The following is a 26,758-nucleotide window of genomic DNA, read 5'->3' as shown; positions in this document are numbered from 1 at the left end:
ATGCATAATTTCGTGGCCAATGACGAAGGCAAAAAAACTACTCATGCAGGCTCCCTTTTTTCAGACACAATTTCAGAGTATGAGCACTACAATCACGTTAGAACATGAAGTTTGGCCGGAAGCGGGGCGGAAGGGCACAATGATATGGTCGTGTTCGTGTCTACCTCAAAGCCTACGATATGTAGCTAGCACTGTTAACCGTCCCATATTAATTCCAGCTCTTTCATTCCTCTTAGTAGTGTTTTTTACTGGTTTTGAGTATTTCTTTCTGACTGGTTTGGATGAGATTATTGACTTGACTATTGGCGAAGATTTGTACGCGTACTCGCTCGCTTGATTTTCGTATACGTCGGATGATGATTGGTTGAAGTTGTAAAAGTGATGCTCGTCGTGTGTAAGCTGTAACAGTCATCTTTCAGTTCTGGTAGTGTCATAATTGCAGCGGCGAATTTTATTTCTCCTCCTTAAACGTATCTGAGGCTATCTGTTGTCAGTATTTCCTTCGTCTGTTAAGGCGCAATCAAAAAAAACTCACTCAGTTGACTGAATTTTGTCTCCATTACCACAATTGTATAAGGTAAACACGTATTTATCGCCATGTTCGTGACCGAGGTCGTCATCCGTTCGTGTGTGTACCGTAGTGAGTGTTATATAGACATATTATGAGCTAACTCTAATCTAACACGTCATAGATGCTGTGACGCTACTAATATACGATAACGTCTAAAATCGTTCTTAGAAGCATTCGTACTTTGTTCAGAAACGGATCTTTCAGCCAGAAAGGGTGCGATTGTTCGAGCAATGTGCTAACGCACCATAGACATAGACGTAGAACTCTAGGTATCTGAATTGAACGGCAACCGCCGGTACTGCGCAAAAACTGTCTCCTATGATAGCAACAAAATCGCGTGACTTTTTCCAAAGCAGCGCTTATTAAACGACGGCAACAGTCCTCTCCTAGCTCAGTGTATTGGCCGAACAATTTCCGTGTTTTAGTAAAAGCCCAGTGAAGTGAACCTGTGCTGTTATGGGTAAATATATTGTGAGTAGTTGTTTTCCGAATTCATGAGCCCAAACAGGAAATGATGAAGTATCGAAAACTAACTAACTGCTATCTCAAAAAATATCGTTTAGACTCTGCTGCCGTTGTATGAACTTTGGTAAACGATGACAATGATGACGGGTCAATTGTCAAATTGTTACACCTGAAATCCGCGACATCTCTAGGCTGATTTTGCCATGTCTATACATCACAACCGCGCGAACGAATGACTACATAACCATACGTTATTGCAAAAACGTTAACTATTATACACGTTCCAATCCAAGCGATAATCGCCTTTTACCCCAACGGAGGCGATTCGTTGTCCCACGAAGATACCGAAAATAATGGCCAGTGCGCGCGTTGTGGCCATAATGACCTTAATGGACTGCTAGCCAAAACATCCTTATTCCACATCCCGTCGGCTCCATCTGCAGCTCCAAGTAGGTATATTTTCGAACTGGAAAATTGCTAAACTAGACAAGCAGAATCGGAATTTGAAACATCGTCAGACAGTAAAAATATAACAACTCCAATTGCATACATGGCCGACAATTTATATGTTCGCATACAAATATCTTTAGTCTCAACTAGATATCTACAACACGCATTTGCTAGCAGAAGAAACTGAAGACCGATGGGGTCAAGTTCCTGCTTACGTTCTAGCAGATATTTGTCAAATCTATCAAGCTATAGGGTTCGATTGCTTTCAGCAAAGGTATCGTCCGACTGGCGTCCATAAACAGTGTAAATAGGCGATGTTTGCCGAACATGGGCATTAAGCGAAGGGCCTCGGCAACAGGGAACCGACACAAAAGTGTTTTTTTACCAAAATATGCGAGGCATGTGCTAACATTGTTACCAATTGCATTCACTGTTCGTTATAGAGTTACGTGTAGCAATAAAATTTCATGAGATGTTCATTTGTCTGACATCCAGATCGTGGAATACTAATCAATAAAAAAATGTGTTTTTTACATATATGCCCCTTTGCGTATGAAATCCGGTACGCGATATTGATATATATATATATATATATATATATATATATTTTTTTTTTTTTTTTATTTATTTATTTCTATTACGGAACTAAAGGCGCTTTTCTGTTCTCTACCACAGTCATGGTGAAACAAATCTAAAATACCTTGCTCGCCTGCTTGAATTCCCTGAAACGTAGGTTTACTACCTATGCTATTACAAACACTTTGAACGTCGGACGCAGACAAAAAAATAACGAGTGATCAACCGTAATTGCACCGAGAACTTTTTCGAGTGAACTTGAGTGTATTTGTAACCGTTGCTGAGCCGAGGTTAAAAAGCGAACTGGGAATTTCGTAGTTGATTGTCTGTTGCAGGCGCAGCATTAAATGAGATCCACCGAACTTTAATTATGCGTAGATTTCAAAAAAGATTAGTTATTGCCATTCTAGTTAAACTTCGTCGCCGGCACGTATTTAGATGAGCCCAGAGCAACTATACTTGTAAAAAGTAACTTATCGCTAATAGATTTTAAGTGAATAAATAAACTGTGTAAGGTTTCGTCTTTGAGACATACTTTTGAATATACGATATAGTTCAAAAATAAAAACGGGTCTTACTTTGAAAAATTGTTTGCTTTCAATGATTTAATCATTGAGAAAACTACTGTATGTTATCCTCGAACGTACTGGTAGAGAACACTAATGTAATATTTAAAAAAAAAAAAGTGCTAATTTAAATTATGTATTTCAAGTGTCAGCCGTATCTTGTGAAGCGTTTAACGTTCAATTCTATTGTGCCTGTCCATTAAGTAAGTTGTCAGTGGCTAGTTCTATTTGATAGACACACAGTATGACGCATGTTTTTAGTACCATGGTATAACCACTTGGTTTTCTATTGTTCTCTTCTGCTGCATTTACGTGTGACGTATTTTTTTTGCGTTCGTGATTACGATCGCTTTACTGACCCGGTGGCACTATTTTTCCTCTTACTATTGATTAGTCGTTGTTTTGGTTTCTATTGCAAACTGTGCGATGCTTTATAAAGCCAGATGCAAAAAACGTGTGGTAAAGTAAATACTCTAAAAAAATAGAGATTTTTCTTTAATTGCTTGTCTTTTCGATCTTAAGAAGTTAAAAAAAAAGAGCAAACTAAAGTGTTCAGGGTAAATTGAGACCGAGTTAATATCGTTTGTTTATAAACTATATCTAAATGAAGACATGCAAAGTTTTCGTTGTTGACAATCTCGTGTCTAAGTATGCCGATCGATATTCTTAAATAGCGCCAATGAGCGATATATTACGGCCATACCTTATTGTAACCAGAACTTGGTCGCATGCTAAGCCAGCCAGCCAGGTGCGCCATTGTAAGTACTCTACACAGTAAGCCTCCTGGTTTTACCAGAGTCTTCGGAACGTTCAAATAAATTTCCCTCTATAGTAAATGAACGGCGTCTTCCCTTAGCCGATACGCCGTTCAGAAGTTAACAGGCCAGCACAATGAAAATATCTTCTCGATAATTACGAAACTAAGGGTCGTCCCTGGGACTCATTTTTGAATCTATTGTGAAGGGAATTTTGAAATTAGCTGACGCAGATCGACTCTACCTAAAAAAACCTTCTTTCTGGATTAGCTTGAAGTTTTGGGTCAACCTGCTCATCATCGCTTTAAGTGTCGCCGTCAAAGCGTGCACTGAAATACTAATCAGAAGCATAGTTAAAGATTTATCTTAGCATATTTTTTAATTAGCTCTGCAATTTGTACAGTAGCTTTTCTGTCCTACCGTTTTCGTATTCAGGCATGTAACGACAATGCGTTAGACCTTTGGGTAACCAAAGGCATATATAGTTTTGATGGGGGCTCGTTTGCTATGAAGACATTAGACAAACGTTGATCTTTTATGATATTATGAAAATAACTTTCCTGCGATGATGAGTTTATGGTTTTATTTTATAAAATATTGTTTTTTTGAAATGTAGACTAATTCATTGCTGATCGACTGTACATTGTGCAAAGCAGAGTAAGGCATATAATCAAGTTCTCTAGCATTTGTAATATTTAGATTGAGTGGCGCCTACTACTTGGCGTACTTATCAGCTGTCCAACTTACGATTAATAGCAGTGACACGTCAGAACGAATGACATCTTGGCCTTTCCAATAAGCGGGATCGCCACTGTGCAGAACAAACCATACACAATCGAAGTGGAAGTCTTGGGATAATTGATTCTATCTATTTCAAAAGCTGATTTTCAATACAGAATTTTTCGTTACGTTCAGCGAATTCCCTATAGATTATCGACATCGGACTTGCTCTTTTTGACATTATTCCAATTTGCTCATATCTCGTTGCTTTAGGCTGATCCATCAAGTTTTGTGTTTCTCTGTATCATTTAAGGCTGCTTTTAGTGATGTATCAAAAAAGACTATCCTTTAAGCTAGTGAACGAGTACATGTGCAGATATGTTACATGTCACCCTTGGCAACGAACAAGAGTCTCTTTCTACATTGGTGACCAGTCACCCCTTTTTCGCCGGGTTTCCAATGTTTAGATAATTCTGGTCGCTGCTTTCGAACTCTAAAGGTTTCTTTGGCTTTCTGCTCGTTTCATACTCGTCCTGGACTGCATGCAGGACGATCGCGTGTCAAAAGACTTAACATAACAACCCATACTTGAAGCTCTTACTACGGAGGCCCTTATGGTGTGAAAGAATCAGAACATGTTTCTGTCGGGTGGTCATCTATACGTCTTCTTCCGAGCAGCTAGTTTGCAGATAATTTTGCTATTAATAGTTTAAAAAGCCCTATACGACTAGATCCTCGAGCAAAATTGCTGGCAAAAACAGTATCGAAAAGCTGGGTGCCTGACGTAGTGCATACAACCGCTAAAGAGGTACGTAGTATAATAAGCCTCCCGTCTACCTTGCAAAATATCTGTATTATGTTGCATATACGATAAATATTACCTAAAAATGTACATCTTCATTTCACATAGGTGAAGATGCCCCTTGGGCATGATTGTCACATATTGTGATATGAACATTTGTTTATGTTTTGCAAAAAGGTGTTGATATTAAACCCAAAAATTGCGTAAACCAATGTCCCTTGGTACGAAAAGGTGGATTTGAAGTGACTGAATAGGAATATAGGGCCTTTATATGGCTAACATTTTTCGCTGTAATGTAATCATTAAAGCGTAAACTTGTACCTAACAAATTTGTAAGTTCGTAAGACTGACGATCGCGATTCAACATCAGCTGGGTTAATGCGAGTTAGAGGGCCTCAACCCTTCAAAATTGCGTCATGCAAGGATTACTGCGGGACTTAGTAAGCTCTACTGCGTTGAGTACATATTTCTAGCACACATCATATTATTGTTGTTGTTTATATGCTTCCCATTTTTAATTTGCTTTTGAAATAGATCAGCATCATCCGGCGGTGTAAGCTAGAAAAGAAGCCAAACCCGATGCTGCCTACCAATATATAGCCTTCGAACTCAAAGTGGGAACAAATTCTCATATTAGATACGCAGTTTTAGAATGGCAAGCTTTGCGAATTTACGGAACACGTGGCAACTAGCATATTGTAACTAGAAGTTATGCATGGTATTCACGAAATTTTCTGCACCTACAAATCCTTGAAGTTACTCTAAAGCATTACCGAACCTGTACGAGTTTCTGAGCGCGGGCTGGGCCTACGTATAAAGCTAAGCTTTTGCAGGTCCATACTTCGAAATTAGTAAAGTCGGTCGACTCAGCTTTGCTAGATCAGAGCTGGCAGCCGTACCACTGGGACACAGCGCTTTCGGAAATGGTTACACGCCACAGTGTCAACACTCTGAATACTGTCAGAATTATGCCCCAAAAGATGTCACCTGTTTTCGAGTGGGTAAGTAAAAGGCGAATGCGTATATCGTTATGATACTAGCAATGCAAACAATCCAAGTTCATCACTCTTTCAAAACATTACTTTAAATAGCTGCTTTTTGTACATATTGTTCTTAAACACCCAAACGACAAAAATTTACATGCAACACAGAACAAACGTTTGGTTTCTGCAGTTTCGACAACAACGTGAAAGTTCTCGCAAAAACAATGATACAATAAGTGCATAATACAAAATATATTTTACACCACAATCCAGCAAGCAAGGGTATGACGATGATATAACAAAAAAGGTAATGTAGACGATTAAAAAAAATTGTGTTATTTTTCTAGAAAAGCATGTTTTTTCCTAGTCGTCACTGTTATTACTTTTCGTATTAGTGATTGGATAATATAGGAGGGCTGCTTAATTCCTAGCAACGATTTTGTGAGAAGTGATGGGTTTTCCGTTCGTCTATTAGTTCAGATAAAAGAAAGCTCAAGCGGGTTATATAGTCGGGCTCAGACCAAGCAGGAATTCACTCACTTGGCATCGAAACGCTTTTTTCTAGTCACCCAGATAGCGATTGGTGATACTGAGATGTCATACTTATCATCATCGCTTTGCGCAAACGTGGAGGACGAACTAACGTATTACTGCGTTCCCTTTTCCCGGAACCAGCGAGTCAGCAATAATAGCAACCGTGCTTAGGTGCCAAGGACAGCAGGTGCCGCTAACCTACTGGCGGGCAGCGAGCGCCGCTTACGCCCGAAAATCAGAGCAAATTAAAGTCAGGAAAATCTCGCGAGAAAACAACAAATAGCAATATTAATATGTAATTTTGGCTTTATTAAACTACTAATCGATTTGTGGTAGTTGTAGTACTATAATCACGTCGAAAACTGGTCAGTGAATCAAAACATTTAAACTGTTTCGTAAGATCTTAGTTTTCTCATCGCTATATTCTAACGTGGTAGATTGGATCTCGGCTGGTCATCACGATCCATATCTACATTGCATGGCGACGTGTCTGCACATTTGGAGTCTGAATTGCGCGCGGCAGCTGCTATCACAAACGCAGTTTTTCCTTAGTAGCTACCTGGAGACCCAGAGTATCCTGTGTAGGTATGTGATTTGCTGACAGGAAATTATTTGGTCTTGAATTTAAGAGTCAGTCATAACAATACCGTGCTGGAGCCTGTTAAGCAATCCATATTCGAAGTTAATCTTCGAGACCAGATTTTGAATTGAGGTGAGATAAGTCCTCTGGGTCAAAAATGTCATCTTTAAACAACTTTTGAGCAGGCCTTCGAATTATAGAGCTATGGCTGTATACGCCACAGACCTCCTGGGATGCCCAGACCTCGACAAGAGGGAAAATAAAGCAGACGTCCAAAATGCACGTCTGAGAACAAGATAACGGTCGGTACACTTATCATGGACTAGCGATATTAAAAAGAAACAGATTTAAAAAAGTGCTTATATATAATCTAATTAGAAATAGAACGATGATGTTTTTAATAATTCATAGATCTTGTTCATTGCACTGATCAAGGTGTTCCACGGGTAAGCAAGTCATCTCAGCAATTCAAGTTCAAGTAGGTTCCAACTGCCTGTATCGTACGTGCTCGCAGTTACTTGCGTTTGTAGCCACCTCAATAGATGCGAGTTCAAGAGTGTTATGCCTCTTACGCTGTACGTTGCATACTCATCATGATATCTTGTCGAATGTCTGCGATCTTCAAGTTTATTTGCGTCATATTTTCAAATGTTTGGTGATAGTTAAATGTCGTTGCGAGAATACGGGGTTGTTAATCTAACGGAAAAACGTAATTTTTGCATCTGAATCGCTCGATTTTTTCAGCTCACGAATTTTTCTGATAGCATCTCTAATTTAAAAAGACTAAATCAGCAGAGAATAGGCATTTTTTATTCGTGTCATATGACGCATACTATACGTACTGTAAACGCAACATTTAATACTTAGATAAGATGTTTATTAGTCAGCTATAATAATCGTAAGTGGGTAAACTGGTGAGAAAAAGGTTCTTCAAGGAGGTCCCCCTGACAGTTTAGTGGGTAACGTAATCTTATGGACACGTTGTGGTAAAGGTTCGAACCCGTGCATAAACAGACTTCGCTTTGTGCGAGGAGCAAGTTGTCTGATGGAGTGTCTAACGGCCATGCCGGACGTAAAACTCGAAACCTAGAGGGTGGGTCCTTCAAGGACAGCGTTGTTTTTCTGAAGGTTTTGTATTTTGCTCATATCTAAAAGTCTAATTGCCTAGTTCCTCTTTGTCACGAGATATCCCTCTAAAGACGCTTGTTCGTTAAACTAAAAGTCGTCAGTAACTGCTTTTCTTGTTTTACGGTTGAACGCGTTTCTATGCGTATTGGATACCGTAGTTACTCTACTAACTATACTGATGTATTCACTCCATTAAGAATTCAACTTTACTGCCATGTTTGAAGCTGGTGTTATCTTGTTTATGTTAAATGCTACGCTTACTTAGCTGTAAGTCACGGCTATCCGATTTGGCCTATCCTTTATAACTGTTGATGTTTTAAAAAATAACTTCTTTTTCATCAGAAATCAAGTTATTAGATTTAGGCAAAAGATAAGCTTGCTTTGAATTTCTAAATGAGGTTACTAACTATATTAAAAAATATTAAGACAAGACATATAGTATGAACATTGTTGTATCGTGGCTTTAGCAAACATCGGTCCTGACCAATGGAGGTGCACTGCAGCCAGATACGGCAGCGAGGTAGACCTGTCCAGCATTAAGGTCAAATGTCAAGCAAGTATTATGCAGGACTGCGTGTACAAAGGTAACTAAGCCCGCTAGCGTGGTCTTGAAAAAAAAAAGACCTGTTTTAATCTGCTCTGTCTGAAGATCGCAATTCAGTCTTTCTCGTACTACGAGTCGTAGTAACGTTCTGATCTTTCGCATAAGAAGGACCAATCCTCCATAAAATGTTGACTTTTTAGATAAACCTCTAACTGGTTTACACAAGTGTACTCTGATTCATAGAAAATATATATTTTTTTTTATGGCAAAGCAGGTATGCACTAGTTAACAGCTGGAGCACAATTTGTCTATAGCTCACCGTGAACTATAACGGTAATTTATTCAAAACCATCCTTGGCTCTACATTTGATCAGTCAATTGGATAATAAAAACGAGGACTGACACATCGAACTGGGTGTTGTTCCCTATCGTTGTTATTGCCTAGAGCAGTGTTAACGAGCAAAAAGGAGCAAGCTCTGCCCATATCTAGAGGTAACTCAATGATTGGAGAAATTAACTATAGATCATGTGCATTCCGTAGAAACGCTGGAACATGCTTGATACAACCAGATATCGCATTCAGGATATTATTGCTAGGACACATACCATACATCGCTAACTAGCCCACTACTAAGACCTCTAGTTTGCTTACTTATGTGAATTATGCAAAATAAATTAATATTATTATATAATTTTTAGAACATTTCAAACACACCTTATCCACAATATTCACAAAAAAAAATCATTAAAATCAGCTATTATTAAGTAAGAACATTATTATTTCTAATCAGGAGTAGCCAAGTTAGTTCACTTTTAAATAATGCTAAGCGAAAACGATCCTCTGAGCATACGAATGAGTTAGTTGTTAATTAAAACAAAAAAAAGGACTACAAACTTACTAAGTCGAAGAAAAAAGAGCAATCGCGTATCATTGGGTCTTGTGTAGTTACAAGGGTAGCTACATCGTTGATGGCGATGATCTTAGTGAGAGCATTTGCTTAATGCTAGCTCATATAATGATATGTATATTGAATAAGAAACGTTTATGTGCATATTATAAAATGCCGTCATCTAAACCCTACATAGCAAAATGGTGTAAAAAAAAAAAAAAAAATTGTATAGTGGAAATCTGCCCGGAGTGTACTTATCACTCGTCATGATTTGTCGTTTACTTATTATTACACTAATTGTTTATTTCAGATTCATGTTCCATTCACTTACACGTCGAGGCGCATCAGTATCGATCGGCAAATGGCTTGGATATACAGCTCTGAGCTGTAGTTTTTTTACTTTCGTTCTTGCTGCCTGTGCGTGCTTGAAATATCGTAAGGGGGAGTCGAGTAGCACATCGAGTACCGCCATTCGGAATGCTTCATTTTCGACAGGAGCGTGGATGCCTCCACATACTTCGCGACAGGCAACAGCCCCCATCTGCGAAAACTTTGTTTTCAGTCGGCCACATCCGCCTCCATATCCGCAATCCTATCGGAAGCCGTTACTGCAGTGCAGCGTTTTATAGCGCACCACGTCTTTAATGGGCCAACACAGCCGGCTGTCAATTCCACTTTTAACGGCGACTGTCCATGCCTATGGCCCATGCCCTCCATACAGTACGACAGCTAAAGATTACCCACTGATCTATTCACGCGAAGCTACTTAATGCTAATGAATCTTTTGTAACAATTAGTTTATACGTAGTACAAGTATAAAACGCTGGAACCTGTCGCTAGGAGCTCAGGACATCGCACCCACGAGGCCATCGCGGAAATTCGACCAAATGATTAGAGGACCATTCCGATTAAACTGAGCAGCTGATATCTAGTCATAAGTGTTCAAAATCTAGAAAACTATATGTGAGAAACAAATCGTATTTAAGTTTTATGTCCGAAACTGCATTAGATCGCATCAGACTATTGCATCAGTTTATTTGGTAACACATATTTTACAGCAAATAAAACCAAAAATATAACGAAATTCGATTATTGTTTTTCTTCAAGAGAAGTCAGTCTATAAAAGTAAAAAAAAACGTTATGGCAGCACATACCAAACCAATACGAGTGAGGAAATTAAAAAAAAAAATCAATACTCTACCTCTATCAATCAAACAATAATCAAATCTGTAGATCTACAGAGAAAGACAAGGTGAAACGATACATAGTAAAGTGTCCCCAAAAATGTGTACAGTTTGAATCATTAGAATTTCAGCTATTATCTTCATATAGTTAGTAGTTCAATTGTCATAGAATCTACTGTAGAATTTAAAAATTATTATGATTCCAGCGATTATTCCGAACATAAGCGGGTGCCAACGGTGATTATTAACGTGTAAAAAATGGCCTAACTAATAGTTTGTCTAAGCTTCCGCATTACACTAACCTTTGGTAAATAATATTCCTTCGAAACATATGGATTTAGCCTTGGCCGATAAGTCCACTTATATCAATTAGTGGTGCTATTTAAGTTAAATATAGTTCCAAACAATTTTTCCCGTAAACTGTGCATCCTGTCTTCCACAGTTTTTCAAGTACCACTCGGCAAATTGCTGTTTTTTTTCGGTTCGGATCATTTTATTGATCGCATGGGCGTTTGTCGGCATATCCTTGTTTTTTTTTTTATTTACAGTGTACTAAAATGACTTGATTTGCTGATAGCAAGCTCATGATTATTGTGCTACGGATTTTCAAGGTGTTTCGCTTGGATTTTTCAGCTCATGGTTACCACTTGCCGGTCCAACATTCCTTCCGGCACTCGCCATGCCTGTGTCCTTCAGGAAGAAATTAGTACTGCAATACAACTAAGCCAGGTTGTAAAATATCGGCTTGTTTCTATCGGCTTAACGGATCAGTATGATCCAGAAAAGCACTTGACAGGTCGATTTAGTAAGCTCTGACCCCCTTGCTACTTGCAAAGCAATTATTTTTGGGGGTCTTTTTCTGGAAGGTAGTAATGATACGTGTTTCTCTAGCCAGCATGGATGTCCCGAGTGGGAGCTACCTTATTCATTTCAAGGCTTGACGGTAGTGGACCTGAGTTCATTCTTGCGCATGTCCTTTTAGAACAACTGCAATCATTGTGTTCAGCTAATCACATCAGAAATCAAACATTTTTTTTTCAATGCCTGAGCATGTGATGTGTGTATGTTTTGGCCATAACGTGCTTGACGGTCGAGCAGACACTATCGGGTACAGTGAGCCGAAGGGACCATAGTTTGATTGCAGAATTACATTTTTACATTTATTTCGTTGCAATTCACCCGAAATGCTGCGGTTTCCTTCCCTGATTCAGTCTGCTCGCAGTTCTCTTGAAACTCTGTTATACTCTTGCAAACTAAGTTGCTTCATCTTTAAGCCATTATAAACCACTTCGGCAAGAGTCACCGCTTTACTACTCCATCCCGCCAATTTCAAAAATGTTGCGCCCATTCTACAGATTAATTTATCTAAATTAACATTACGTTCCATTGAAAAAAGGACTTAGAGTCCATAGAAAATCAGTCTAATGTCAACATGGGTCGATTTGCGGCCAACAAGCAAATCAGCACTTTTAGTAATATATACACATAAAAGAACACGCGGGTTTCGCTCCACTCTTGATTCGTTCGGTTCGCTGTTTTAAACACACCTGTTTCAGGTACGAACCACAATGGCTGATGTTACACCCAGTCTATCTTAAACTGTAGTCTAGACCAATAGTTAGCCCGTTACAATTACCATATCTCACCTGGCTCATTTAGCCTCTTCTAATGATGGATTTTATCCGTGTTAAACACATCGTATCGTATGAATTATTTGCACAAAGCCATACGACCCTGTTCCAGCTCCTTTGAGATACTGCCCTACCAATTGGGTCATCTGACTGTAGTACTGTTAATTCCCTGATTCTCCCAGTTTCCTAACAATACTTATTCTGTTGCAGTTCCACGTACCCCGTTCTCCCATTAGAGCGTTCCAATAGTCCTGCGTCGACTCCGCAGTTATCTCATTGGCCTATACTAGTACGTAGCCCGCCTTGCAACAAACCCCTAACTTCAGTTATTGCTCGATTGCGGAGTGGTACTTTTATAAACGTCTGGGCGATATTGAGGAGTCTTTTACGCGACACCATTTTGACGTAGCACGATTGGGGCACTACGGAAATAGAGTTCTTGTAGAACATGCGTAGTCGATATATTGCATCGCCTCGGATTTCGGCTTAGCCGATTTGATATCATATCAATTTTTTGCAATGGATCAATACTATACCCTGCCAGGAAAACTAACTTTTCGTTTCTAGGAAAAAGTATTTAAGCAAGGCGTTCTACCCTCCGCCCAGCTTTGTCCAGGATGAAGCTCCCCGAAAAAAATCAGCGCAGGCCAGTTATTCTGAAGGTCCAGTTTGAGTTGCACAGGCAGACAAAAGAAAACAGAATTTCAGCAGTTCAGTAAATACGTAGACATTATATGGATGGTTATTATCAAAACATGGTTAATATACAAGTCAGAGCTTATTAAATCAAATATTTGTTTTTTAATTTAGCGTAACATGTTCAAGTACATGACATTATTGTGAAAAAGAAGCAACGAAACTTCCAAGAAAAGTCTTGCTGATCCCTCGCGAACAGATTCAACACAATAATTGACACAACATAGTACATGAATTTAGTTTACTATGTATGGCTAAAGTAAAACAAAAAATAAGAAACCTTTGTGATATCGAAATAATAAGGTCAATATATTAACCAAGAAAAATATCGGATAAAATATACACTAGGACGCCTAGTTTTTCATGAAGCCCTAAACGATTATTTATCTCTCGGCATACAGATGGATTCAACTGATTTCGTCTGATACAGGAAGATTGAAATGTATAGTCTTCCAGCCATGTTATACCTAAATCTTTTGATGTTTACGTCCGGCATCGCCATTAGGCATTTTACCAAGCCGTTGGTTTCCAGCACAAAACGGAGTATATCCACACTCATATTAGAATCCAGACCACCCTCAAGCCATGCCACATACTACCCATTACACTATCAACGCGACACTGTTATTATGTCATAGACACCGTTACAAAATGCCTGAATCACTGAGACAGGTCTCTGAAGTTCGACGTTTTTAAAACGAAGAGTACGGATTTCGAATTGTACATTTCATCACAGCTGGAGATCCACATGTGGCATATTTTATCGACAGTCTACGTAAACTTTTCCTATTTAAGCAAACCCACATAAACCTATGTGAAGACCCAACACACTGGAACAAACTCGCAAGCGGCTGCGATGATTCTTGTTATATTTTGCTGGCAGGCTTTGCTTGTCGAGAATGCCCTATAGTGTACCACTCATATCTGAAAAAAGAAAATTTTCATTTTAGAAAATTGTAAGCAATTTTTAACATGATTTTATTGAATCGCAATTTTTTAATTCGTTGTGCCCGATTTTCTCCTACTTTATCTAGCAAAAGCAATTATATAATTATTATTAACGATTATAATCTTATTCACGATACTGTATTAGTATTTTATTGCGCTAACATTTCAAGCTAAACCAGGCTGTACCGGGCTGGAATCAGTATGCTGAATTTTCTTGAAAATTCAGCTCTAGGAAGACACTTCACATTAGTTACAATTTGCGTCGACAAGCGAATAAGTTCTGGGTTATTCCACCATTTGGACCATATTGTCGGGGTATCGAATTCCAAGAAGCTACCCTCTGTGCTCATGTTAAGTTATTCCTCGTACTGTTAGTTCAAGAAGTCCTCAAGTTGGCAAGCAACGGCTGTAGCTCATAGTCGGGCCTCGTGCAACACACCCACTTACGCTTCGTCTGCTAAAAGTCCATAAACAGTGTGATTTTCCCTTTCCAAAGCCTCCATGGCGGGTCATTTTTCCGCCCATCCTCTCCTTTCTGACAACCTACAAAAGTGGAACGAGGAGTGCTACTAGAGCTTAGTGCTAGCAAAGCGGCGCGTCACCGTCAACTTAGCAAGAACCGCGAGTAACTGAACAGACCTCTTTCTCATTTCCGCCTTTACCCCCCCCCCCCCTCCTCCTCTTTCTGGACCCCGCATCTTAGAAACGCTACTCTTTCTTCCACACATAGCTTCCCTTCTCTTTCCCTCTGTTGGGAGGCAGTCGTGCAATGGTTCGTTGAACGGTTCATGGCCTGGCTGGCGCCTACTCACGCTCTTCCGCTACCCCAGCCGTACTCTCCCTGTTTTTCTTCTTGTATATGCCTCTCTCTGCAACGAATAGCAGCAGCTCCGCTCCACTGTGTCTACCTTCACGAATTTTTCCCCAGAGTCGCCGCTGTCGCCGCTAGGTTGATGACGGAGAACCCCCGCTATTAAAACAAATCGGCGACCCACCTCAAAACGACATCAATCAGATCGCAATTGCTATTCTTTCTTGACTATTTTCGTCACTAAAGTGAATTACGAATTGTGAGTAATGTGGCGGACGTGCCTTTAATTTTGTGCGGCCTTTCGCGGCTGAAAATTGGAAAGGGAGCTAGCCGGACGGGTACGAATAGGTGGACAAACGTGGACGGATTCAAACTCACAAAGAGATATAAGGAGCCGAAAACAATAAGTAGAATATGCAAGATGAATATATACTTAAAACAAATTCCCTGTTCTACTTAACTCACACATACGCAATAACGACTATAGAAGAAAATGATAAAATGAGACGTCGTACCTAATTAACTCGTTGGGGAATGTTATTCGTGACGAAGTGAGTTGAGTGTCGAAAAGAATTAATAAGAAACTCTTTGTGGTGTCTTGTGAGGTTCGTGACAAGGAACAAATAACCGTTTCAAGCTAAAACATGCGTTAAACAATGCATACTACCGGAGTCAAAAATTGGTAAGTCAGATCTGTTCAAGTTTCGTTTCGCTTTGAGGCTGAGTAGGCTTCGAGGGGGATTCATTGTTAAGCAGTCCGATCATCCAGGTTACAGTAAGACGTCAAGCAGGAATCAAGTGGAAAGGAAAGAAGTGACCATGCTATAACTCACAACGATCCGTCGCTTTCAAAGTTCATTAGGTGTTTTGCTTGTCGTATAGAAAAAAGAGCGAAAAAGAAACCCATATTAGGGAATCGTTTGGTATAGATCATATTCAGTTTGCCCTTTGGAAACCTACTACAGTGTACTAGGAAGTTTAAATAAATAATTGAGAAGATATATTTGCGCTTTTTTGTTTATGTAATGTGTTCCCGAGGGAAACAATCCTATACATTTTCGATGCTAAAAATCAACCTCATCCGATTCAGCAGTTCAACAATTCAAGCACCCTTTGCTATGCTCTGATAGGTTCGAAGGATTTTAACGGCTACGGAAACACGTTCCTCTAATAGCGCAGTGGTAACATGTTTGCCTAACGACACGTGAGACGATCTTGGTTCAGAACGGAACGTCTGCATATTTGGCGTCGTGTCGAAGGTCACCCTTTGAAATAATATTTAATGGCAGCATGAAACGTAAAAATCTGAAAAATTCTTAATATACAAAAGAACTAGATTCCTGTGAAAAAACAAAGAATTTCAAGCTCGTAGAACTGCGTGACGACTCTAAAATAAAGAGCAAACAAACTTACCACTCTTTTCAATAGGATTATTCAGTTCTGTTTGGTATAATTGTGCAAATCAATAATATCTCTTCAATGTATCACGCTTTAGGGGATCGTTCTTACAGCACACGGTTTTACGCGCTTATGCATACTGCAACAATTGTAGTTCAATGACGAGACGTCTTTATCTCGTTAAATTTCGGCTTTTGTACATAGGTCACAATGAAACAACTGAATAATTGCCTGTTTTAGTTCGATCACTACAAATCGAAGTTCTCGCTAGTCATTTGCACAATTACCACACTTGAAAAATTATATATAGGAGAAAATATCCAAAAACAAATACGTTATTAGTATTGTCAATGACGCTTTCCGTAGTAGTCAGCCACGCTCCGTATAGTTCAATTAAATAGTTTATGACGAGTTACTAAGTACAGCCAAGACTTCCGAGGATCTTAAGGCAGCTCGCTCTGGCTTTCAACAATTTAATAGTTGAATAATTAAATAAACAAATAGAGAATAAGAAAATATCAATTTCTTTTGATAAAGCTCTTCTTTTAATTCATGAAGCATATTTATATATCTTAAAGGAAGATAAAGTTGTTGTAGAGGAACGCTTGGCTTTTGTATAGGGTATACCTTAAATGAAGGGCCGGTAGCGAAAGCGAGTCTGCTATAAAAAGAACTGCCCATCCTCCTCCTACTCGGCAAATGGAGCGTTCAGGGCAGGCCCCGATGAAAAAGCAAACCATCCTTTCGACAGATCATCATTCGGCATCCTATTAGAAACTTTTCAACACTCTATATGTATTTTTGTAAGAAATATGTATTGCTACATTTAATCTTATTTATAAATATAGTATATGTGAAATTTATATTAAAGAAAGAGACAATATTTAAGTTTCTTTAAAGTGTTTGATAAGTGAGGAGTAAGGAGTACTCCTTTGGCTTAAATCAGCACTAACTTACCGATGGGCGCTTACAATAGTTAATAATATGGCGCACTCGGCAGAACTATCACTATTCGTTGCCAGTAACGAACATGCCACTTACATAAACTCCAGTATGGGTATATATAGAGTGTGCCAAACTTTAATAAATCTTATTGTCAACGACTAACAAGATCGTAACATTGTTATAATAGTATTTCAGGTACGCTTCAAAGTCTGCACGTCAGAATTGTATGCGTGATTATAAACTTTCGGTTATAAACCTGAAATCGATCCGCCTCGTCGAAGTTGGAAGAATATTGTACAATTCATAAGAATTCCAAGTATACCTTTTACACGGGGCGGTTCCGCTAAAATTTGCGAACTTTTAAACATCTGTGACCATTGTTTGCCACTTGTGACTTTCTCAATTATTCTGCACATACTGTTTTCGCTACCGTTTCTACGAGCACAGCAGTCGTCGTAAAATTACTAGCAGCGGATCTTATTTTCGAACAAACAGTTTAGTACATCAATAGCACACATCTCAAACGGGTAATAACAACGAAAATACCTCCACGAAAGAAAGCAGGACAAACATAAGATGTGGGAATGCAAAGTAATACGTTAAAAACTGGGAATTCATGCAAACACTGCACTGCGACGTGGTAATCGAACGTACGCATCAACGAACGTACGAAGCAAAAGCTTGGAAAAACTGATGTATTAACAGAATAAATTTGCACAGCAGTGTCCTTCATCCTAATAATCGTGATAAACGTAAATTGTAACGCCGGGTAATTGAATAGTGTAAGGTTACAAAGGAAGAAAGGAAGGAAGGAAGGAAGGAAGGAAGGAATCAAAGAAAGGCACAGAACAAAAGCAGACCTATTTTGTGCCCTGTGCTAACTACATGCAATTCGAACCTTCATTTAGTCAAGAAATAGTATAATCTACCCCTACGCGACAAACTTAGTAGTAGGTTTTGGGTAAGCGTAGAAAAGTGACGTCTATCCTACACAGGTGCAAACAAGCGTTTCGAAAAGATAGATAAGCGTGATTTCTCCAAAACTCGAATGCAAACGGGCGTCGAAAGGGCCAAGATTAGACGGGTATTGTTAGAAGTTTACGGCAGAAGCTTACAGAATTTGATTTAATTGAATTAAATAAATCAACAATGTTTTTGACACGGTTCTGTGTTTGTAGAGAAGGACTTACTCGTAGAAAATAATAGCTATCGATTTTAAACGCAATCGTTAATCGCATGCATAATTTTAGAAAAACTTCCAAGCAAGCACATATACGCGTATAGTTTTTTTTTCCTATTTGAATATTAATAGGCTCTTAGATCGAAAGCAGTGTGGGTATCACGGCCAAGTTTATATCAGCACGGCTGATTATTGTTTATACACATACTGCATGATATTAAATCTGTCACTACGCGTTCCTATGATGGTGCAATGCTAGTTCTGCAGAGCATGTTAAGTGGCCTGGGCTCGAGACCGGATCAATTTGCGAGCTAGTCGTTTGAAGCAGTAGTGCGCGTAAAACTCGAAATATTAGTCCATTATAGCACATTTTCTTGTATCTTTTGCCATACGCTGCTTAACATAAGAAGGCGATTAGCGCAGTTCATATTTTAGGTATCGAACATATTCCAACGTTCCTCGTATTTTCTTTGTCCTCTAATCGGTCACAATCGTACCGCCCATAGGCTAATAAGTGAGGCTATTTGTCGATCTGTTCCGATTGATAGTTGTAATTTTGCTCTTATTAAATTATTTCTAAATATTGGTACAACCTTTGTTCGGCTAGTGCGTCCCTTTAAACCTGTAAGGCTTAATTTTCCATAATTTTTCCCTTAAGAAGGTAAATATTATATTTTAAACGGGTTAAATATCAGTCAAGGACGATTCAGTTGCAGTATTTAATAAGGTCTTAACGTCGTGTCAAGTATATGCTATAAGGAGCGGATAGTCTGCGATAAAATCCTGGCACTTCAAAGCTCTTTTTACCCGAGTGGGTTTTAACACAAAATCGTTTCTTTTTGTCGCTGACTGTATGACCTATTCTTTTAATTCAATTATATACGCCGAGGATCGACGATACTGTACGTGCCGATATTAGTTCCTCGGTTTTTTTTTTAGATCACATTGTTTTTTCACATAAAAACCTAAGATCCGGGCGTCACAGGGAGAGTTAATGTTGATCCGCCTAGTATCTTCCATCGTTGCTACTGACCTTGTCGTATGTCTTGTTAGCTTCGAGCGCGACAAATCCAATCAGTTTCCCGCCCCGCCCTGTAGCCAGCTCTGATATTGACTTTAACATACAGATATTATTTCCCCGTTTAGTCCTTCTCAATCAATAGCATAGCTAAGATTTCCTTGTCCTCTATTCACACTACTACTCGAATACAGATACAGGACAATGACTATTGTGAGGAGCCAGTAGTTCTAAAGATCTCCATCCTGAACAAGCTTTTATAAGATTTTTTTGCGACTCGAAAGACACAGACTTTCCGGTTTGCTTGCTATCAACAATCTTCTGTTGGCTTTCTAGATAAATCCTAACTCTCGTTTTTTTTTTTTTTTTTGTTATTAGAATCGTACCGCCGGTATTGCATGCATTGTTGTCCTACTTGACATTATCGCCAACATTTTTCCGATTCTTCTTCGTGTCTTCCTCGAATGCAAGTTTCTCTTATCACGGTCCATCTTATCGTTCCCTTCTCTTCTAGCGTTTTGTAATTTACTTATAAACTTTCGTAGGAAGCTTTTTTCGCACATTGCTGTTTTTAGTGTCTTCGGCTCAGAATGGTTTAATTCGCTTAACTAGTTCTAAAAGCGAAAAGCTTTTTTTGTGTGGATTCGTCTACGATGGGATTGTGTTGCTTTATTTGTTAATTTCCCATTTTTCACGTATTATAAAATGTGTTACATTGGGTGGTAACGTGGTGTAGTAATAGCGTGTTTGTCGACTAAAGTGAGGGACATTTAGGGAGGTAACCTAAATTTGGAATCAAGCGTAGACATACCTCATTTTGTGCTAGAAGGCTCCATCGTTCATTTCTAGTAACACTTAAAAACACTACCAGAAAGCGTAAAACGCCCGAAATATTTGCTCGTTGCGAATAGTTATTGTATTTTTGAATACTTATATGATATTGGGCTGTGGTTTATTGCTATAATTATTATTTTTAATTCTGCCTAAGTGCCTTGCCTTACCTGTCTAAAACGATCTCTTGTGTCCGTTGATTCCGATTTTTGAATTTGGTCCTATATACCAGCATCTACAGAGACCTTCCGATGGCAACGGCTGAAGACGGAAAACGAAATATTGTAAGGCAAATTGTATTTACGGATTTCAACAATGGAAATCACTGTAATCATCATTTTAATCATCTCAAAGGTACAGGAACCCTTTACCGAAATAAAAAATATAGGTTATCATGCGGATCAACAAAAGTATGTTTAAGGTAGCTTAAACATACTGTTATTGCTTTCCCGATTGGTTTCTTTTCCCTGTCTCTTTGTGACGTGTGTTTGTTAGAGTGCATTTGTCCCTAACCTAGGCGCTTGTCAGATGCTAAATTGCCAGTAAGCAATGTCAAAAATGTACTGCTGTGACAAACGGTTAAGAAATGGAGCAGTTGTGATACTCGTTAAGAAGGAGCTTGAGTTCAGTTGGGCTCTATACCAAAAGTGTTCAAGGGAGTTGTGTTATAGCAGCAGGTACGGGGTTCGATACTCACGCGCTTCCTGTATCTCTTGCTGTCATAATTCTGCAAGTGAGATTTGCAGCGACTGGGACGCTTCTACTCGCTCTTAAATAACACTCTAGAATAGTTATAAGAGACTTTATTGTTATATGGAATAATAAGATAACTGCGACAGTGAGACAACCTACCAAATAGTGTGACGCGCCCCATAAAGGGGTTTTTTCTTAATTAATTGTAGTTGACTATTCCTTCCACATTGTCCATAAGGCAGCAGTAAATCATTTAATGAGCTCGTCACATTTGGTTTTGTAAAATTTAATACTTGCGGTTAGAACATTTAGAGAGGTGACTACGATGCAGTAATTGCGTCTTAATTAGAAAGAAGAGGAACTTCAAATGGAACTCGATTGACATAGTCGTTTCCTAAACGCGTTCCGAAATCCGTGGATATCAAATCTATTTCTTAATGTATTTTCTAATATCTCATGAAAGAGTCTTTTGATTGATGACATTTTTTATAACAGCTATCGTGATTTCTTCGATTCGAACTTATCCTTCACTGGCACCGATCGGAGGCATTGACGCTATTTGAAAGTCCCAATTTGGCTATGTTTTCTAGAGATCACGTCCTGTTTATCCGTGAAAATGACAGGTGAGCGTTTCATGGATGATAGTATTGCAGACTGGTTGCTCGAATTAGATTTTGAGTAGGATTATAAGGAATAAAATTTTAATTAGAGGAGTTTACTTAACGTACTGACCATAATTTTTAGTAGAGCCCAGGTCCAGAATTTATACGTCTAAAAGGCCCGCACTTTTTATTTGAAGAAGCCTAGTAGAAGTTACAGGGGCTCCCTGTGACTAGGAGCATCTGAATCCTTGCCGCTGCGATCTTCCAGTACGAAGTATCCGACGGTCTTCGATCTTCTCTGTCTTTAAGATCGTTACTGTCAATGCTAAAGTCAGTCTGAAGCTTCAGTACTCATTTAGGCTAAAACCAAACCGTGCTGAGCTCTAAAGTAACTTCAACTAGGAAAGGCGCTGTTAATTTTCGTAAAATAATTCGTTTATTGAAATATTCTGTGTCTGGTCGTGAAGCTGCAGATCTGAATAAGAAAGATCTAAACTACGTACAATATTGATTGGTCTAAGGAAACTAAGGTTTTCTTTATTTGAACCTCTACTAAACCAAGAACCCTAAAGCAGCCTAGTAGACTAGATAGAGTTAGTATGCAGCACCTTGACATATCAATGTCAACGCATCACTTATAGCAATAATTAGTGAAAGATCGTGCTCAGAGTTACTGAAAACATATCTGAAGGAGCTTTTGCTCTATTTTCCTTTAAACAAGCGCACTTATTATTGCGACATCAATCGTTATCTGGGTCGAACAAAGACTGACGAAATTGTTAGAGTGAAGTTAGGAATTGCCTTCCCAAAACGCTACCTAGGAGCCATTAAGGTGGTGCTATATTCTGGATATACAGTAGTAGCCCGAGTGTTACACACACTATGATACAGTCACATAACGCGTATACTTTTATAATAAAAATAGTGCAAACTGTTTATCTGTTTTATAAAAAGTTTCTCACATGCTTGTGATGTGGCCTCTCATTTCTAATTCCTATGACCTCGTTTAACGACGCTAACCTATTTATAATTGACAAAACTAACCAAATTTTGAAGGCTTTCAAGAAAAACTTTTTTGTAATTTCCGCTACGAACATGTATACTGATATTGTATTTTACAGCTCGAAACAAAAAACTAGAGAAATGTAATATTCGTTGAGAAACCGTTATGATTTTTTTTAATATTTGTGATATTTAATATGTGAATATTTAATATTATTTCTAGATAAGAGCCGTATTTACATACGAAAAACTCACAGAAGAAGAATTTTATCTTAGAAATTGCTTGTTTGCGTCAAACCTTGGGCATCCGTAGCGTTGTGGAACACTTAGAGCATTCTGTATTCGAAAATATTGAGATATCATTTGGTTTAACAATAAGGTCCTAAACATCCTTAAGAGGCTTTTTTTTTTTAACACTTTTGCACAAGGATCTCTAGGCTGTGAGATTCAACTCTACTGCTTACTACTACTAACAATTCTGCAATAAGCAAGAAACTCGCAAACTCCTGTAACTCTGTTCAGATAGTCATTTACCCGACAGTCTCCAACCTTGGTTAGGTTGGAATTATCTTCTGGCAAATCTTTTTGTCGAATGTTTCCCTTCGAAGTTTGTAAGCTGATGCTGATGCATTTTGAAATTAATTTTACCGTGTAACTGCTTAGGCTATAAGAAGTAATCCAATGTGTTTTTCTAAAGAAACGTCTGGATACCTTCGAAAATACGAACCGCAGAGACTTACACGTGTGTCTTATCATTAGCAAACACAAATAAAGGTCGGCTTCCAATAATTAGTACAAAACAATCGATCGAGGAATTTATAAACATTAGTCATAAAATATATAATATCTACATATATATACAATAACAGCAAATATAGATAAAACGTTGGAACTACTATTCAATATAGATTTGCTTTACGGTAGGCCAAGGCTGGTCGGCTATTAGCAAATACATACTGTCTCATAGATTCTCGCAGATAAACTATACTTAATTAAGACGAATTGTGATAAGAGATCTTCATTTTCTACAAAACGAAAAGGAGATCTACAAAACGAAAATTTTTGAAAAGTTTAAATCGCACAATAGAAAGCTATTTTTACGGAACAGGGTGAGGGGTTCGTCCTAAGCTTTTGCTTTTCAAATTTGATCTTTGTGCACTAAGATAGCCAGTTTACGTCGTATGGCTCCTATTTCTTTTAAAGAATTTGGCTCGCTAGTGTTCTAAAAAACATCATTAAAGCATACGTTTTTGTGCTTATTCTTCGTTGTGTTAAGGCATGTCGCTTAAGGCTGTTCTCGCTTGCCTACATGCGACGCTAAGAAGATTCGCTGAAGAGATTGGTGTCAAACCCGTAGCCCCACTCAGAGACTGTAATTGCTTCATTTGGTGCTACAATCGCAGATTTTTTTCTAGAGACTAAGCTCTTCAGAGTGTTCTGAGTACGGGACAAGCTTCTGCCGTCAGCTGATTTAATAGTTTCTATAGAGGCAACTCAAGAACAGTATATTTCAATCGGAATCTGTGCTAATTATCTGAGCGTATGTGTGTTAATAAACGCGCATTGCAAAAATGCATATATATGATTACGCGCTGAGTCATGGCAAGTTTTTATAGCGTTGAGGGAGGAACAACAACGGAATTAATCGATTATATGCAACGTCACGATAAAATCAAACGGATAACAAACTGGGTTTTACTCCAACCACGAAGTGCGCGGTTCTTCAGACCTGCTTTTGGTGAAATCAATTCAGTAGTCTTCTGAGAACCGTACTCATACGATACGTAAGATCATTTCGTAATGTCCTGCAGCTGTAGGCCGACCAATCTATATGAGTTAGAAATGAGAAGAGTGAATATGATGTTTTCTATCAGGAAGAGAGTTTCTCGTCTTTGTAGTCAAGTGCTTTAGCGTTTAATGCAAGCGGTCCGACAGATATTGCAATATAGCATGCCAGTATTACTTTGTTAAAAATTACATCTGGTTTGCATTGGTTCCTCTGAGCTCAATAGCGTTCGCATACGATATAGTCTGGTAGACGAATCTTGTCTATAGAATTGCCCTGAATAGTGTAGAATGTAAACGACTCGAGCCATTCCCATACGTCAATGATAACCAGTATATTTTTCTTGCAATCTAACCTAATAATTCCAATGTACGGTAACTTTTAACTGAGATTTTGCTAAAAAGTCTTCAGGCTGGCCAGGAGGCTAGCGCTTTGAAGCAGGTTAATAAATCATACAAGTTCTGGATTCTAACCAGCTCATGATACAGTAGTTCACCCTCCGCTGCGTGATTTTTTTAGAATTGTACCAGAAAGCTTACCTACTATTCAATAACTAACCCCTAAATGGTTTCGTGCGTTTTCTAAATGTTTTTCGTAGTGCTAAAATTGATCTAATTTGGCATATTATTTGCTTTTTTCATCGAGACGCAAATTGCCTTTTGATAACACCTGCATGTCCGGTAACTTACGTAACTGGACCCGATTATTGATTTACTACCGCTGCTACGACCTGTCCTTTGCTGTTTCCCGTATTTGTGAGAGTGTCCCACATACCATGCATTCGACTACGTCTGAAAATTGAACGGGTTCTATCCCATTATATGAGATAATTCACGCCACGCACATTTGATTTTTCTACAGGCGCAACTGGCAATTAGGTGTCTATTGACATCGAAGCTCTTATAACTACCTGGCCTTTGTGATTATATCTAAAGCTAACGGTACACCTCATGGTCCTTGACTTATAGTGATCAAGTGGTATAAAAAATAAATCAAAATATCATTATAGGTTCCGTTGAAGCTATTGAAAAATGGTTTTCCCCAGCCATACAGCGAGTACCCCATTTTTTCAAAAGACGTCACCGCATTGACGCTCACTTTTTCTACTTCCTAGGAAGCATTACCTAGCATTTTCTGCCTGCGTCACCTATCAGCTGCACACGCCGTTTTTCACTTCTCGTTTTCAGTAGATACTTGCCTTAATCGATTTTAGAGCCTTCAAAGGAGCCTTACATTCTTCTGAACGTAAATATCGAATAATTTGGGGTATTTATATAATGAACAAAGTGTAGTACGGTATATCTAAAGGCCGTGTTATATGTATCGTTACTATTAAGTATAATAGCAAATGTCATCTATCTCAGCCTAAGGTCATGTCATGTATTTTAGAGCTGATTAGTATTCCTAATTATTCGTCAACGGCTTAGAATATTAGTACTGATCAATGCCACTTCATTCACCAGTCTCCGAAGTTTGTTTGGGTAAATCGGACGTGCAATGTATAAGCTATACGCAAAGCAAAACGTACGAACCACCCTGATCGTGTCAACTTACGGAGCGATTTGACCTGGTATTTCTCAGAACAAAATTTAGATAATACTACAAGGAAAAGTATCATGTTGCCGACTTCAAAGATCCGGGCCTTAAAATCTATCAACCAAAACGTATTAAACTTATCGGGATGAGTGAAATTAAACAACAATATTTTGGTATAGTCTATTCCTTTTTATTTACACGAAATTTAATATTTAGGGAGTTTCTCGGTCATTTGTTTGAACCAGTCAGCATTTGTATAATGTACGCCATTAGTATTCACCTTCCTGTATGTACGGAAGCAACCCATATTAGATAAGCTGAATTCTGAGGATTAGTCGGGTCACTTAATAAAGTCTTACAATGGCAAAACCCATTAACTTCGAAGACAATAACTAAAATCGCTTTAAATGAGAGACCGGTTTACTTTGGCATTGAACCGCAACATCATCGTTTTCGAAGCCTTATTTTCGCGGATTTCTTGGAGTAGTACACAATAATGCTTCGGACACAAAGTTAGTTTTTTTTTTACAAAGCTCGCGCTATTGCATTGCTTTGAATGTGGAGAATTAATACAATCCTGCCTGCTGGAGATGACTCGCCTTATAAGGAGTGATGGACAATAAAGTTTAAAGGTCCAGAAATCAAGAAATAGACAGCCATGTTATCAGGAGCTAGTTTGACTTCGTTTAGAGTAAGCTCTAGTAAAAGTCTTGGTTACTGTCCGAATTTCGACTACAGTTTATTAGGAATACATGAAAACGCCTACTTTAACAACACAACATCTGTAAGCTAAATGTTAGTATTCTTATGAGGCCGATCAGGTGAAGCATAACGCCACTCTGTTTGATTTCAGGTATTATTGGAGCAGCCCGCAATGACAACTGAAACACTTGCCCTCAACCGGGCGCTGAAAAAGAAAAGTAATCGCGGCGA

The 26,758-nt window shown here is 38.6% G+C and overlaps 2 long non-coding RNA genes across 4 annotated transcripts; one reads left to right on the top strand and one right to left on the bottom strand.

Moving 5' to 3' along the window:
- Nucleotides 1–772: 772 nt before the first annotated feature.
- Nucleotides 773–10,648, top strand: LOC147753860 (uncharacterized). Of its 2 annotated transcripts, XR_015314870.1 has the most exons (3): nt 773–1,485; nt 5,739–5,906; nt 9,875–10,648. It is a non-coding gene; the product is annotated as an uncharacterized LOC147753860 (long non-coding RNA). The 2 variants fall into 2 exon arrangements; XR_015314868.1 differs by lacking the exon at nt 5,739–5,906.
- A 2,442-nt stretch (nt 10,649–13,090) lies between these two features.
- LOC147753859 (uncharacterized) lies at nt 13,091–14,450 on the bottom strand. Of its 2 annotated transcripts, none has more exons than XR_015314860.1 (2): nt 14,186–14,450; nt 13,091–13,999 (listed from the first exon to the last, which is right to left on the bottom strand). It is a non-coding gene; the product is annotated as an uncharacterized LOC147753859 (long non-coding RNA). The 2 variants fall into 2 exon arrangements; XR_015314861.1 differs by having other exon boundaries at nt 14,210–14,450.
- Between the last annotated feature and the right edge of the window lie 12,308 nt (nt 14,451–26,758).

The sequence above is a fragment of the Varroa jacobsoni genome, unplaced genomic scaffold, assembly GCF_002532875.2.
Source record: "Varroa jacobsoni isolate VJ856 unplaced genomic scaffold, vjacob_1.0 scaffold_155, whole genome shotgun sequence".
In the NCBI taxonomy this organism is placed as follows: domain Eukaryota; kingdom Metazoa; phylum Arthropoda; class Arachnida; order Mesostigmata; family Varroidae; genus Varroa; species Varroa jacobsoni.
Note: the sequence above shows the minus strand (reverse complement) of the source record. Positions and strands in the feature narration are given on the sequence as shown.